This window comes from Anabrus simplex, chromosome 12, assembly GCF_040414725.1.
Source record: "Anabrus simplex isolate iqAnaSimp1 chromosome 12, ASM4041472v1, whole genome shotgun sequence".
Taxonomy (NCBI): domain Eukaryota; kingdom Metazoa; phylum Arthropoda; class Insecta; order Orthoptera; family Tettigoniidae; genus Anabrus; species Anabrus simplex.
The window spans coordinates 4,499,292-4,512,924 of NC_090276.1; the positions used below are offsets into that span (position 1 = coordinate 4,499,292).

Below are 13,633 nucleotides of genomic sequence, written 5' to 3' on the forward strand. Positions count from 1 at the left end.
TGTTTATATGAATTTTACTTATATCTAATAATTTTTTAAGAAAAAACGTTTTATCTGTGTTCTGGCACATAGTTTATCCTTAGTCTCTTTGTCTTGCTTTCTTTTTCACGTAAAAGCTACTTGCTCAAATTTGGCAAGTATACATGTGGGAACTTTGGTTAACATACAGGCTTCGTACTGCTACAGTGCATCTTAAGGGAGCCGTGCGTTCGGCCCCGCGGTGTAGGGGGCAACGCGTTAGCCTGTCACCCGACGGCCCCGGGTTCGATTCCCGGACGGGTCAGGGTTTTTATTTGTACATGATTAATATCCCTGGGACCTATTCCACAAAAGTATGGTCTTCTACATTACAAGCAAATTCTCTATAGTTCAGTTATCATGAGTTTCGACTTGACGTTTGAGCGCTGACTTTTGGCGGAGGGTAAGTGAATTAATCAACAGCCAATCATAGACAGCCGATCGCTCCGATAGGGCGCGTTGGACTCCAGTTGCGGTTAGCAGTGTTGTCGATTTGTTGTTTACTGTAACCACGTGCTATCAGCTGTGTGTTGTATTGTGCTCAGTTCTTTTCGCGGTCTTTGTGCTAGGTTGTTGTTCGTTTACATTTCGCAGTGTAGAGTTTATAAATGTATTGTTTAGTATTTTTAATAGTATAGCGCGTTATATTGTACTAAATAGTGTGTGACAGGTGATCTATTTTATATAGTAGCTTAGTTTAACATTTCGTTCGGTAGTTATATAGTAGGTTAATTTTAGGCCCGTATGTGAATTTGATGCTCTGTCATGTCGACGCCTACGTTTAAGGATGAAGCTCCCAAGAGAAGAAAGCCCTTCGGACGAGATACTCCACTAAGGAGCCAGGCCCGGGAAATTGTTTGTAATGTTAGAGAGTCATTCTTGACAAAGCACCAACAATGGCGGCTAGAAAGAATGAGTTGATTAAGTGGTTGAAGGAGCACAATATTTCGGTTCGCGATGACATGGGGAAGGGGGATCTTATGCATCTCTTGAAACAAAACAAGCCCCAGTACCCAGTTTATGTGGTGGATAGCCAGAAGGAACGGGCATAAAGTAGTTCAGACGATTATGTTGAAGACTTTATTATCTCTTTAGGGTCAAGCGAGAGTGAAACCTCAACAGACGATGACAATGCCGATAGTGACTGAGAAATGAGTGGTATATTCGCTTTGTAGGATTATTTCCTTCGTTACGGGAAACTGAATCTAACAGCAACGCGAGATCTTCTACATGGTGAGTAGAAATTTAATTTATTTTTCTCACGGTTTATCTGTTCGAGTATTGACATATTTTTATTTTGTAGCCTTATCCTAAATGTGTTGTGCATTATTGATCTTACGTGAATCATGTATGTTGCTACAAAGAATGACCGATTATGGACTTACATTCTGTTTGTGTTGTGTATCGTAAATCAGCTGTTTGTATTCGTGGCAATTTGGCACCACCGGCTGACTTCCGGCTAACTGTCAAGTCGAAACCAAGACCAACTATGTAGTTGGTCTTAGTTGGTCTTGGTCGAAACTCATAAAAACGGAACTATAGTAACTAGTACAAATACCAGAGTTTCTGTTCCACAAAATAATTTTCTACAGTTGTACTTTACTACTCCATACTTACAAATTACCAGTGAATTTTTATGGGTGTGTTCCACGAAAGTACTAGTACTTGTAACTTACTTGTGAATTGCGAAGTATTCTCTACCAGTGAAAGGACAATAATATATGCATGTACTAGTGCTATTTAAATATACTTATTTCAGATACATTTTGATAAATATGTGGTCTAACAGTAGTGATAGTGATGGTGATGAAAATGAATGAGCGTTCTAGGTTAAGCACAATACAAATGGAAGAACTCTTGATAGATATTGGGCATAGGTTAAAACATCCTACAAGATATAAATCTCTCTCTGCTAAAGAACAGTTACTAACAACACTAGATTGGCTAGGAAATGGTGGTCAGTACCATGGTATTGCAGATATGCATGGGATGGCAAAATATTTGGTCTGTAGGTCAATACATTCTGTAGTAGCTGCAATAAATGATATAAAATTTCCTCAAATTGTTCGTTGGCCTGAAAATACTGAACAAACATGTTCCAAGGCGGACATTCCTGGAATCATTAGTGAGCAGTATATCTCTTACATACGTCCAACTTTTCCCCTCAAAATCTTCATGAGCTTTTCCCAAGTCAAATATTTCCGTCCAACCATTTATTTTGTCTTGTTTTTTCAGACTGGCTGAATACACCGAAAAGAATATCTTTCCTTCTTTCTATTTCCTTCAAAATGAATAACTTTGTTTCTCTTGACACATCTTTAACAATGCATGCAGAGTTTGCAATTTCTTTAAGTTTGGCGGCCGAATATCGTTATAAGCGGCATATGATTCCTAATGATAGACCAAGGTATGTCTGACTATCGTGGAACATATGCAAGGATCCTGGAAGAACAGAATGGGTGATAATAACGGAGTAATTCCCAATCATCAAAGAAATAAACTGAAAAATAACATTGTAGCATTAAGAAATTCACAGAAATATTAGAGTTCTTTGCTGCATAACTTACCTTCAAATACGATATTACGACAAACGAGGCAACCATAACCTAATTCAACGAACAGAATAGGAAGATAAACATCTGATGACGTAGTATGTTTATTGATATGTCGTCGTTTGTAAAACTTGTAACATTTCACTGGTAATGTACAATCTTCTGTGGAACAGAAATGTAGTCTACAACTCCATACATTACAAGAACCCACACTAGTAACTTGTAATATACAAGACCATACTTTTCTGGAATAGCCCCTGTGTCGTCCTTAATGTTCCTTTCCTCACATTCAACACTTTACACTTCAGCAATTTCCAAATACACGCAGGTTCATAACATATTGTACGAAGTAGGGGCAAAAGATCTTCTTAGGTCGACGCCCCGAATAGATAGCATTAAAAAAAGGAGCCGTTCAGGGAAATTGAATCGGAAGTAAAACATGAGAAAATGTACCTCTGGGACCTTGAAAAGTGTGCGTATGTTGGGTATTCAGCCCGGAGCTCCACCAACAGCTGTCATAGACGGCCGAGACGTCACTGTAGCAGGGCATAGGGAAATGAGAAGTGAGGTAGTGTCCCGTTGCTTACCTCACCGGGCCAGAAGTTGCTATTACACATCAGTTTGTCAAGCCTACTAAAATGCATGCACCAGCCGACTCTATGAGCGATATTTTCATACCATTCATAGCAGGGACTGGCTGCATAAGGAATGGCATTACTAGCTTCACTCATACCTCAGTCACTTTCACGTGGTCACAGTTAAGGATAAAACAGTGACAGATCAATGAAACTAACAAATTTATTCTAGCTCATAACCAGAAGGCATAGTGCACTGTAAACACCACATCTCGCCAGGAAAGGCTGTAAAAGTGAATGCCCTGCCTAAATAAGGCTAAGTTATCTCCGTACAGGCCATGGAGGCCCTTGGAGGGGTGGAAGGTAAAGGCTTCCACTATCAGTAAACTCGGCACTTGATGGGGTGGAGTGGTTAGCTCTACGCCCGGCCGCCTTTGCCCCCAGGAATTAACCTGGTACTCATTTTTGGTGTAAGCTGAGTGAACCTCAGGGCCATGAGCACCTCCAGAAGTGGAAATCTCGTTTCTGCCTGCCTGACAGGGAATCGAACCCATGCCCTTCCGGGCCCTGCCTAAATGGTTAGTGTACTTTTGTGACTGGTAACAGGCGGAAAGGAAGCGACCGTGGCCTCAATTAAGGTACATTTTCCTAGTGTGAAAATGGAAAACCACGAAAAAGCCATCTTCAGAGCTGCCGACAGTGGGATTCGAAGCCACTATCTCCCGAACGCAAGCTGACAGCGACGTGTAGCAAACCGTGCAGCCACTCACTCGATTATTATTGTAACTATCATCAAAATGGCAGTTCGATAGATGTGCCTTTATTTCCAGCTGTGTGGGATTATTAAGTAGCGTGTCTTGGACACATTTTTTGAAAAATAATTCGCTAGTGGGTCTCCTTTGTTCTTTGATATTGTGTGGCCAAATAAAAGATCAGAGCTCTATCTCTTGTGCGAGCTGACTTCTTAATTGACCGACATTGTTCTCAATAGACAAAGGAATGGTACGGAAGCAATTGCGAACTTGCTAATGGTTAGACCAGACGGAACGTCTGTGTTGCGGACTTGTGACGGTGCTGCAGTGATGATGAAGACGTGACTTTCTCTCGAGTGAGAATAATGTATAGAGCTGCAGGGTGAGAAGAGAACATATTTCAGTGTTCCCACCGTCAGTCGAGAAGATACACTGGCATAATATCTAGACTTCTTCATAGAGAGTGTAACAATAAGATAGGTCAAATTTTTAGGACACATTCCTTATGATGATGTTTGGTGTTTCAAGGGGCCTAACAGCTAGGTCATTTGCCCCTAATGATACGAGGTGCAACAAAATGAAACGATAATTACAAAATGTATCCATTGACTGACTAGAATATAAAACGAATGATGGAACAATGACCATGAATCCAAAAAAATCAGTGGATCTGATTCACAATGCCTTATTTTCTGGGGTGATGCTTGTTGTCCAATGTTAATAATGTTTTTAATATTAATTGCTTTACGTCCCACTAACTACTCTTACGGTCTTCGGAGACGCCGAGGTGCCGGAATTTAGTCCCTCAGGAGTTCTTTTACGTGCCAGTAAATCTACCGACACGAGGCTGTCGTATTTGAGCACCTTCAAATACCACCGGACTGAGCCAGGATCGAACCTGCCAAGTTGGGATTAGAAGGCCAGCGCCTCAACCGTCTGAGCCACTCAGCCCGGCGCTTGTTGTCCAAAGGGGGTCCAAAATCCAGGTTACCCGCCCTTCATAATAGTACTAATCAGGATCAGTCCTCGCTCCCCTCCTTTTCAGTCTGTACATATATGACCTCCCAGACACATCATCAAGAAAATTCATTTATGCTGATAACATTTGTTTGGTGACTCAGTGCTCCAACTTTTATGATGCTGAAACTACTTTAGCCACTGATCTGGAGGCCTTGGATGTATACTTCAAGAAATGGTGCCTTCACCTAAATCCTCAAAAAACAGATATATCTACATTCCACTTACGCAACAGACAGTCTAATTACAAACCAACAGTCAGATTCCGAGGTGAAGTATTGCCGTTCTGCAGTACACCAAAATACTTGGGAATAACACTTGATAGAACTTTGAATTTCAAGCAACATCTCTCAAATGTAGCTGCTAAAGTAAAAACTAGAAATAATATTCTTCAGAAACTTGCTGGTACATCATGGGGAGCCAATACTCATGTTCTAAGATCAACAGCATTAGCCTTATCATATTCTGTTGCTGAATACTGCTGCCCCTCTTGGATCAATAGTGTTCACACAAAAAAGATCGATGTACAACTCAATCAGGCAATGCGCATAATCTCGGGTTGCATTCGGAGCACGAACACACTATGGCTTCCTGTTCTCAGCAATATTGCACCTCCAGCCCTAAGACGACCAGAAGCTCTCCTAAAGGTTTGGAGGAACATTCAGCAGAACCCCGAACTGAACATCCATCAAGATATTACGCACACAGAACATCAACGACTGAAATCAAGGAAACCACCCTGGCGTACAGCAATGGATCTTGAAGAACCTCTTTTCATGTTAACAGTTCATGGAAAGCCCAGTGGAATCAGTCTTCAGTTGTGAACAAACATCTAGTTGAAAATCCTTCTTAACGAGTACAACGATTTGATCTTCCGAGGCGACAGTGGATAATCGTCAATCGGATAAGAACTGGACATGGCAGATGTGGTTATCTATTGTGCAAATGGGGTTGGACTAGCTCTGTAGATTGTGACTGTGGTGTCTCTTCTCAGTCAATCCACCACATTGTTGCTGACTGCACAATTCGAGCTTTCAAAGGAACGCTAATGGACATTCACCGCACATCGGATGAAGCAGTTGATGGGTCAAAATACTAGACCTAGAGTTGTAGTATTGTACGGACTTGTGACTACGCACATTTTTCCTGAAACCATATATATATGTGTACATAGATTCGTCATACGATAAATAAATAAATAACTGGTAAAGTAGAACCATGATGTTTCTCCTATAGTGGTTCTGATCACAGGTAACGAAGAATCATGGTGTGTCTAGCGTGCTGGTGCTAAACACAGGTAATGTAGACCTATGGTGTTCTTCACAGAGGCTAGATCCATGGCGTTTCTCATATAGTGGTGCTCATCATACTCATGATGTTACTAATCATCGGCAATGTAGACGCACGGTGTATCACACATTATGGCACCATCCACAGGCAACACGGACCCATGGTGTTCTTCACAGAGGCTAGATCCGTGGCGTTTCTCATATAGTGGTGCTCATCATTGACCGTGTATACTCATGATGTTACTCACATAGTGGTACTAATCATCAGCAATGTAGACGCATGGTGTATCACACATTATGGCACTATCCACAGGCAACACGGACCCATGGTGTTCTTCATATAATGGTACTACTCCTCCCCCGATGATACTAACCACAGACCCAGCTGGAGGCAGTGACAGTACGAGGTCTCAGGTAGTAGCAGTGCAGCCGGTGGACTCTCAGGTTGGTGGTGGGGGGGCGGCCACAGTACTTTCTCCCCACAACTGTTTCTTTACCACTGACCAGTACTACCGCACTCATTCAAGTCTTCCGCGCGAAAACAAACTAATTCACTGCTGCCAACCCTCACAACACGGGGGATGCAAGCCAGAGGCGCAATTTGAATTAAAATTAGTGGTCTCAAATGTTACATTTTAATATAATAATAATTTATTACTTTTCTTCTTAAAATATAAATAATAAGACAAAAAAGGTCATAAATTATTATTTAATTTTGTTGTATGCAGCCATGGAGATTTGGCTGGCGCATGCTCGTATAGGGATTTGTGAGGACATCTTTGCTGCGACACTATTATGGAATCTGTCGAAGTGAAAGCTACACCCCGCACCCTTCCTCCTCCCGAAACCGTCCAACACCGCGCTTCCCCCTTACATCTCAACCCCCTCACCCACACTATATCTTCGGACGGAAGCTCTAGAGTCCTTCTCCCCCTGTGGGTGGGGGCGGTAGAATAACACCCACGGTATCCCCTGCCTGTCGTAAGAGGCAACTAAAAGTGGTCTTGGGGGCTCTGAATTTTGGAGCGTGGGTTGGCGACCACGGGGCCCTCAGCTGAGTCCTGGCATTGCTTCCACTTACTTGTGCCAGGCTCCTTACTTTCATCTAACCTATCCGACCTCCCTTGGTCAACTCTTGTTCTTTTCCGACCCAGACGGTATTACGTATGGAGGCCTAGGGAGTCTTTCAATTTCACGCCCTTCGTGGCCCCTGTCTTCCTTTGGCTGATACCTTCATTTTTCGAAGTGTCTGACCGCTTCCATTTTTTCTCTCTGATTAGTGTTATATAGAGGATGGTTGCCTAGTTGTACTTCCTCCTAAAACAATAATCACCACCACTCGAAAGTCCGTGTATTATCTTCAACCTGAAAACATTCACCAGTGAACTGCGCATTGAAAGTCAGTCACCTAAGTTTGATAACTTACTGCCGAACGGTCTTCTTATGGATGAAAATTATAGTTTTACAATGAAATGTAATTTTCTTAGCATTATTTCAGTCCAATATTTGAATTCAAACGTCGAGAGGAAATAAAAGAATCTTTTCCGTTCTTAGGGGAGGACACCGTCTGGGAGTCCTTAAGTACCGGCCGCTGCTGGGTAGTAGTGATTATTGCTCTCAGACGGAGCACAATCAGGCACATGTACTACTAATCGCAAATGAAGTCGACCCAACGTGTTCAAGGCGTAATGGTACTAAAGTCAAGATTGTTTCATGGTTCCAAAAATATCATCCCTTGGTCGCCCCTTTTATTCGCGTCTTACGACAGGCAGGGGATAGCATGGGTGTATTCTTCATCTGTGTCCTCCACCCATAGAGGGTTACATATTCCCTACACGTAGAAGAAGAAAATGACATGAGCATGGGTCCGCAAACGGACTCACAACTCTACATTAATCATGGAAAAAATGGCGTATGGCATTTAATGCCGGGAGTGTCCGAGGAGAAGTTCGGCTCGCCAGTTGCAGGTATTTTGATTTGGCTCCCGTAGGCGACATGCGCGTCGTGATGAGGATGAAATTATGGTGATGAAGAAGACGATACATACACCCAACCCCCATGCAAGCGAAATTAACCAATGATGGTTAAAATCCCCGACCCTGCCGGGAATCGAACCGGGGACCCCTGTGACTAAAGGCCAGCACGCTAACCATTTACCCATGGAGCCGGCCGGACGTTAATCATGGAAGAAACACAGGAACAGAACGTACGAGCAGATATGAAGCTCTTTCTCTGTTAACATTGAAATGCTAATTGTTGATGTGAGAGAGGGGAGGCGTCTGTAGTACTGTAGGAGAATGCATTATACCACCAATCACAAGATTGTTAAACAAAATGGGAAGTATTGTTTCAAGAGGAAGTACAGATGAAGGTATCGGGCAAAAAAGACAAGGGCCACCGAGGGGGTGAAAATGAAAGACTCCCTAGGCCTCCATACGTAATACCATCTGGCTCAGAAAAGAACAAGAGTTGACCAAGGGAGGTCGGATAGGAAAGGTACGAAACGTGAATCCTCGCACAAGTAAGCAATGCTAGAACTCAACTAGAGAAAATGTGCTCACTGACTCATGATCCCAAGGTTCCACCTCTTACGACAAACAGGGAATGCCGTAGGTGTTATTCTACCGCCTCCACCCACAGGTTCCCCTGTGCCTGTCGTAAAATGCGACTAAAAGGGGCCCCAGGGCTCTTATCTTGGAAAAATTGATTGACGATCATGAGGCTCTTAACTCAGACCTGGCATTGCTTCACACTTACTTGAGTCTGGCTCCTCACTTTCATCTATCCTATCCGACCTCCTTGGTCAACTCTTGTTCTGCCCCACCCCGACGATTTTAGAGCTTTCACTCGAGGCCTAGGGAGTCTTTCATTTTCACGCCCTTCGTGGCCCTTGTTTCTTTGGCCGATATCTTCATTCCTCGAAGTGTAGCACCCCTTCCAGTATTTCTCTCTGATTAGTGTTAATAGAGGATGGTTGCCTATTTCTACTTCCTCTTAAAACAATAATAACCATCATCAATTGATAGTAGCTCAATATACTGTCCTCTAGTATTAGAGTATATTAAAACACCATTAACTTATTGAGGCAGAGATCGATTTTTTTTTTGTATAGCTTCACCCACACAACAACATACCAGTTTCATTCGGTTTAAATTTTTAAAAACCTTTTTAATAGCATGCGGGATTGTATGTGGTAATGTTGAAGGACTATATTATTCATGTCAGCCATGTATTATAAGTAAAAACCGTACTTTGCAGCAATTAGCAATTACGAGGCATTTTATATTCCACGTGACTGTTCATGGTTCTCTCTCCTTCTCCCCTCTACGTCCCATCGGGTATAAATACAATTGCATATCTGTTGCCACACGTCTGAAGCTCATTTATCGGACAATACCTTACATTATACGAAACAAACGCGGAAAGTTTTTAACGAATTCAATTTTCTCACTCTTTAAACGAAAATTCTGTTATTTTCACGGCCTTCGTTGTCCTTGTCTTTCTTTGGCCGATACCTTCATTTATAATTATTATGTTTAAAGAAATACATGGCGCATAGCCTGTAAATACGTTTCACTTACACACACAGTGACATGGTTATGGATATGGTTCCCATGTGGGAAGGGCTGGTAGAATAACATCCAAGGTATCCCCTCCCTGTCGTAAGAGGCGACTAAAACGGCCCCATTGGCTCGTAATTTGGGAGCGTGTGCTGGCGACCACGAGGCCCTCAGCTTACACTTGTTTCAGGCTCCTCTCTTTCATATACTCTTGTTCTTTTCCAATACCGACGGTATTAGAACACTCGAGACCTAGGGAGTCTTTCATTTTCACGCCCTTCGTGGCCCTTGTCTTCCTTTGGCTGATACCTTGATTTTTCGAAGTGTCGGACCCCTTCCATATTTTCACTCCGATGAGTGTTATATACAGGATGATTGCCTAGTTGCACTTCCTCTTAAAACAATTTTCACCACCACCACCTTATGGATATTGTAACAGAAAAAGGTTCATAGCTTGATGGTGCAAGCTTAAATAATTTTTTCATTCAATGGATCTTCCCGATTATGAGAGGGAATTTCAGTCTAATCAGTCTCTTCTTCTCGAAATCACCGTTGTAATCACGCCGTTAAGTCGTCATCAATACACCAAAAGATTTTTCTCCAAGCCTTTTCTGTTCGTTATCAAAGCGCTGTTTAGTCTCCTGGTTTTCATGACAGTGCCACACGCCTACCTTACTTGTTGCCCAAGCTCGCCACCTTCCTTAAGACAAGTGAGAAACTCAGCCGATGATCCCACAATCAAGATAATCTTTATCAGGCAACTGGCCCTTCCTTATATAATGGCAGACTGAGCTATGATTGGCTGAACAAAGTTCAGTAGGAGCAACCCCAGGAAATGACCAAAATTTTCAAAGAAAAAAACTCAAGTTTACGTTTTAACAAACTTCATCGTACTACCGCAAGCTGCAGATTAAAAACTGAATGAACGCATCTTTCCGTGCGGGGTCTTTGGTAATGCATACACCCCAAGAAAGGAAAGAAAGTCGTATCTATAATTAAAGGATGGACCGGTAGAACATACTGGGCACACGAACTTATTCATGACTATTTTAGAATTAAATAATAAAAAATTAAAATCCACAGCCTGTTTCCAGTCATTTGACCGGGTCAGGAATGGAATGAATGAATGAAGCCCCCATCTAGCGGCGAGGATAGGAATTGTCCCATCTGCGAAGCCTGTTGCACTCCTCTGGGGCAATGATTAATGAGTGACAGATGAAATGAAATGATATTGGAGAGTGTTGCTGAAATGAAAGATGCCAGGGAAAACCGCAACATGTCCCACCTGCGCTTTGTCCAGCACAAATCTCACATGGAGTAACCGGGATTTTAACCACGAAACCCAGCGGTGAGAGGTCGGCGCGCTGCCGCCTGAGCCACGGAGGCTACTAGAATTAAATAATACATTAGCTTAATTAATCATTTCACTCCAAGATTATAAAAAAAAATCAAAGGTGACAGGACCTTTTGACGACACGATGCGTTCGGCAATATGAACCGAGAGACAGAGAATATCTCCTGAGTGTCAGTCCCTGGACGGAAGTGTTGAATAGCACTAAGGATTCTGGTGAAGGCTTAACGTTCCCATCCGACAGAAAAATCACCATCAACTGCACCATACGCCTTCACTCTAAATTAACATTTTCGGGAGGTTTTTAATTGAATCCAGGATTTAAGAACGCAATCTAGTGATTATAAATTGTATACCACAACCTCTCCTACCCTGCAGACCAACATTCTGATGGTGACTTTTCTTTTCGACCGACGGGAAACGAACTGGCTATCCACGGTGTCAGGTCAGGTAGACTTCACGCCTTAACGATCAAGGCCACAAGGCGGGCATTTGGATAAAACAATGATTATATTACTGGAAGGGTTATAGTAACCTCATTCCATTTTTCTAGCTCTCCTATGTTAAATTTGTTGAACTTATTTTCTTAGCATAGTAAGAATATTCAACATAGTCATGTGATTTCTTCAATTGGCAAAGTTTTATTTATTTACTAGCTAATGTACCCGTGCTTCGCTACGGAATTCTACATTGTATACAGAATTCTAGGTTAGTTTGAGTACACGTTGTGAGAAAGATTGTATTAAATTGTATAGCTCTTAACGTAACCCTAGAAATGCAACGGAGAAGTCACCAAATGTTTTTTCTCATATGAAGATTGGGTTAGGGAATTTTCTTTGTAATGGTACCATCAGTCACAATCAGGTTGGGGAATTTTCATTATAATGGCAGACACTCGCTCTCCACATGCCTTTTTACATTCTCAGAAAGACTGTCTTAGTGGTCTTCCCAAATGAAATTAACATAAGTCTTTACAATGACGTCAGTAGGAATGGCGCGATTAAAAACAATGCTTTCATATGAAATACTCGATCAAATGAAAAACCACGTATTTTCTCACTTTTAACGAACAGTACAACGCTGCCTATCTTACAGTCCAAAGTCCCAGAGCTGGCTGGGATGACCAAGTCAGCAGTGATCCGTGAACACTCTTCGTCTTTTTTTACTATTACTAATCTGTTTCCTAGCAGTACCCGATGAGTAGGAAAATCTCAATTCACTACAATGGCGCCGAAAAAATCTGACTTGGAGGCAAATTTTTCCTCCAAGCTAAAGGAGAATTTGGAATAACATGAATGCAGAATTGAATAAAAGTGAAGAGGAAGAAGCTTTTTCTTAAGAAACGGCTCATTTCAGGATAGAATTTTGAGTTATTTAGTGAATAACTACTACTACTACTACTACTACTACTACTACTACTAAGTGAGCCTCTGCCTTAAGTGTGCACACTGCTCATTAAAACTGTGCATCAGAATAGGGATCGAATAGGTGGAATACTATGATGAACCCATACAGTTAGTAAATAATACACTAGAGGTAGGACTTTTAAAACTGTGTGGATATACCAGGTGGCTCCCGAACGCCCTACTTTCTATTTATAAATGTCCCGCACAAGTGATGAATGGGATATCTACCAACTGATTTTCACAGGGGCACAGCTGTCGGCGGGGAGGTTACGTCAGAATACGAAGAGATAAGAACCGGACTGTCGCTCGCAGCATGTTACCCAGCGCTACAGGTCTAATACACCCCTTTGCATTAGTAAACATCGTTTTCCGCCGCACAGTTCTAGGCTGGTGTATGGTACAGCCGCACTATATTTGCTGTCAGCATATCGGCAATGGCTAGTGTGTTCAGCAGCGACGAATGCACAGACATTATTTTAATCTGGACGACCTGCTCGGAATGCAGCCGAAGGTCCAATCAGACGTATGCCTTCTACACACGTATTTGGCCGAACAGCATTAGTTTTTGTTTCATACAAGCAGCTCTTTTATCGAGTGGAGTGTCTACACGTGTATAAATTAACAAGGTATTAAATGTCCTTTTCTGCATCTTCGGCGTGTTTACAAATAGTAGCAGCGGTGGGGGTGTGGCGAGGAGGGACAGTCGCCCCCCCCTCACACTTTGATGAGTAAACATTATATTTTTATTCCACTTTAGCCAGCTGGAACTAGGAATTATTTAAGAAAAGCTATTTGTACAAGCCTTGTCTTATCTGCTAATTCTTTCCTTAATTTTCTTTAATTATTAAACATAATGATTGGCGGAAATACAAACAAAATGCCGTTCGTCGCGGCTAACTGATTTGTATAGCGCTACGGCAAGTAGTGGAAACTTTGCATGTGCTGTGAGGAAGGGTAGTAGGGGTACATATTTGTGTAGTATAGTATCTGTAGTAACTCTCTTACTAGAATTCTGTTCTAGTATGCAGTTTAGAATTGTGCAATTCTTGTGTATTATTTTCTGCCTTCAGTAATTAACAGTAATTTTCATCCTGTTACGATGTTATAGGTAAA

General features: G+C 42.1%; 1 protein-coding gene across 2 annotated transcripts in view; it reads right to left on the reverse strand.

Moving 5' to 3' along the window:
* The window catches only part of LOC136884414 (spondin-1), a 433,578-nt gene that overhangs the window by 179,001 nt on the left and 240,944 nt on the right, over positions 1-13,633 (reverse strand). The window lies entirely within an intron of this gene.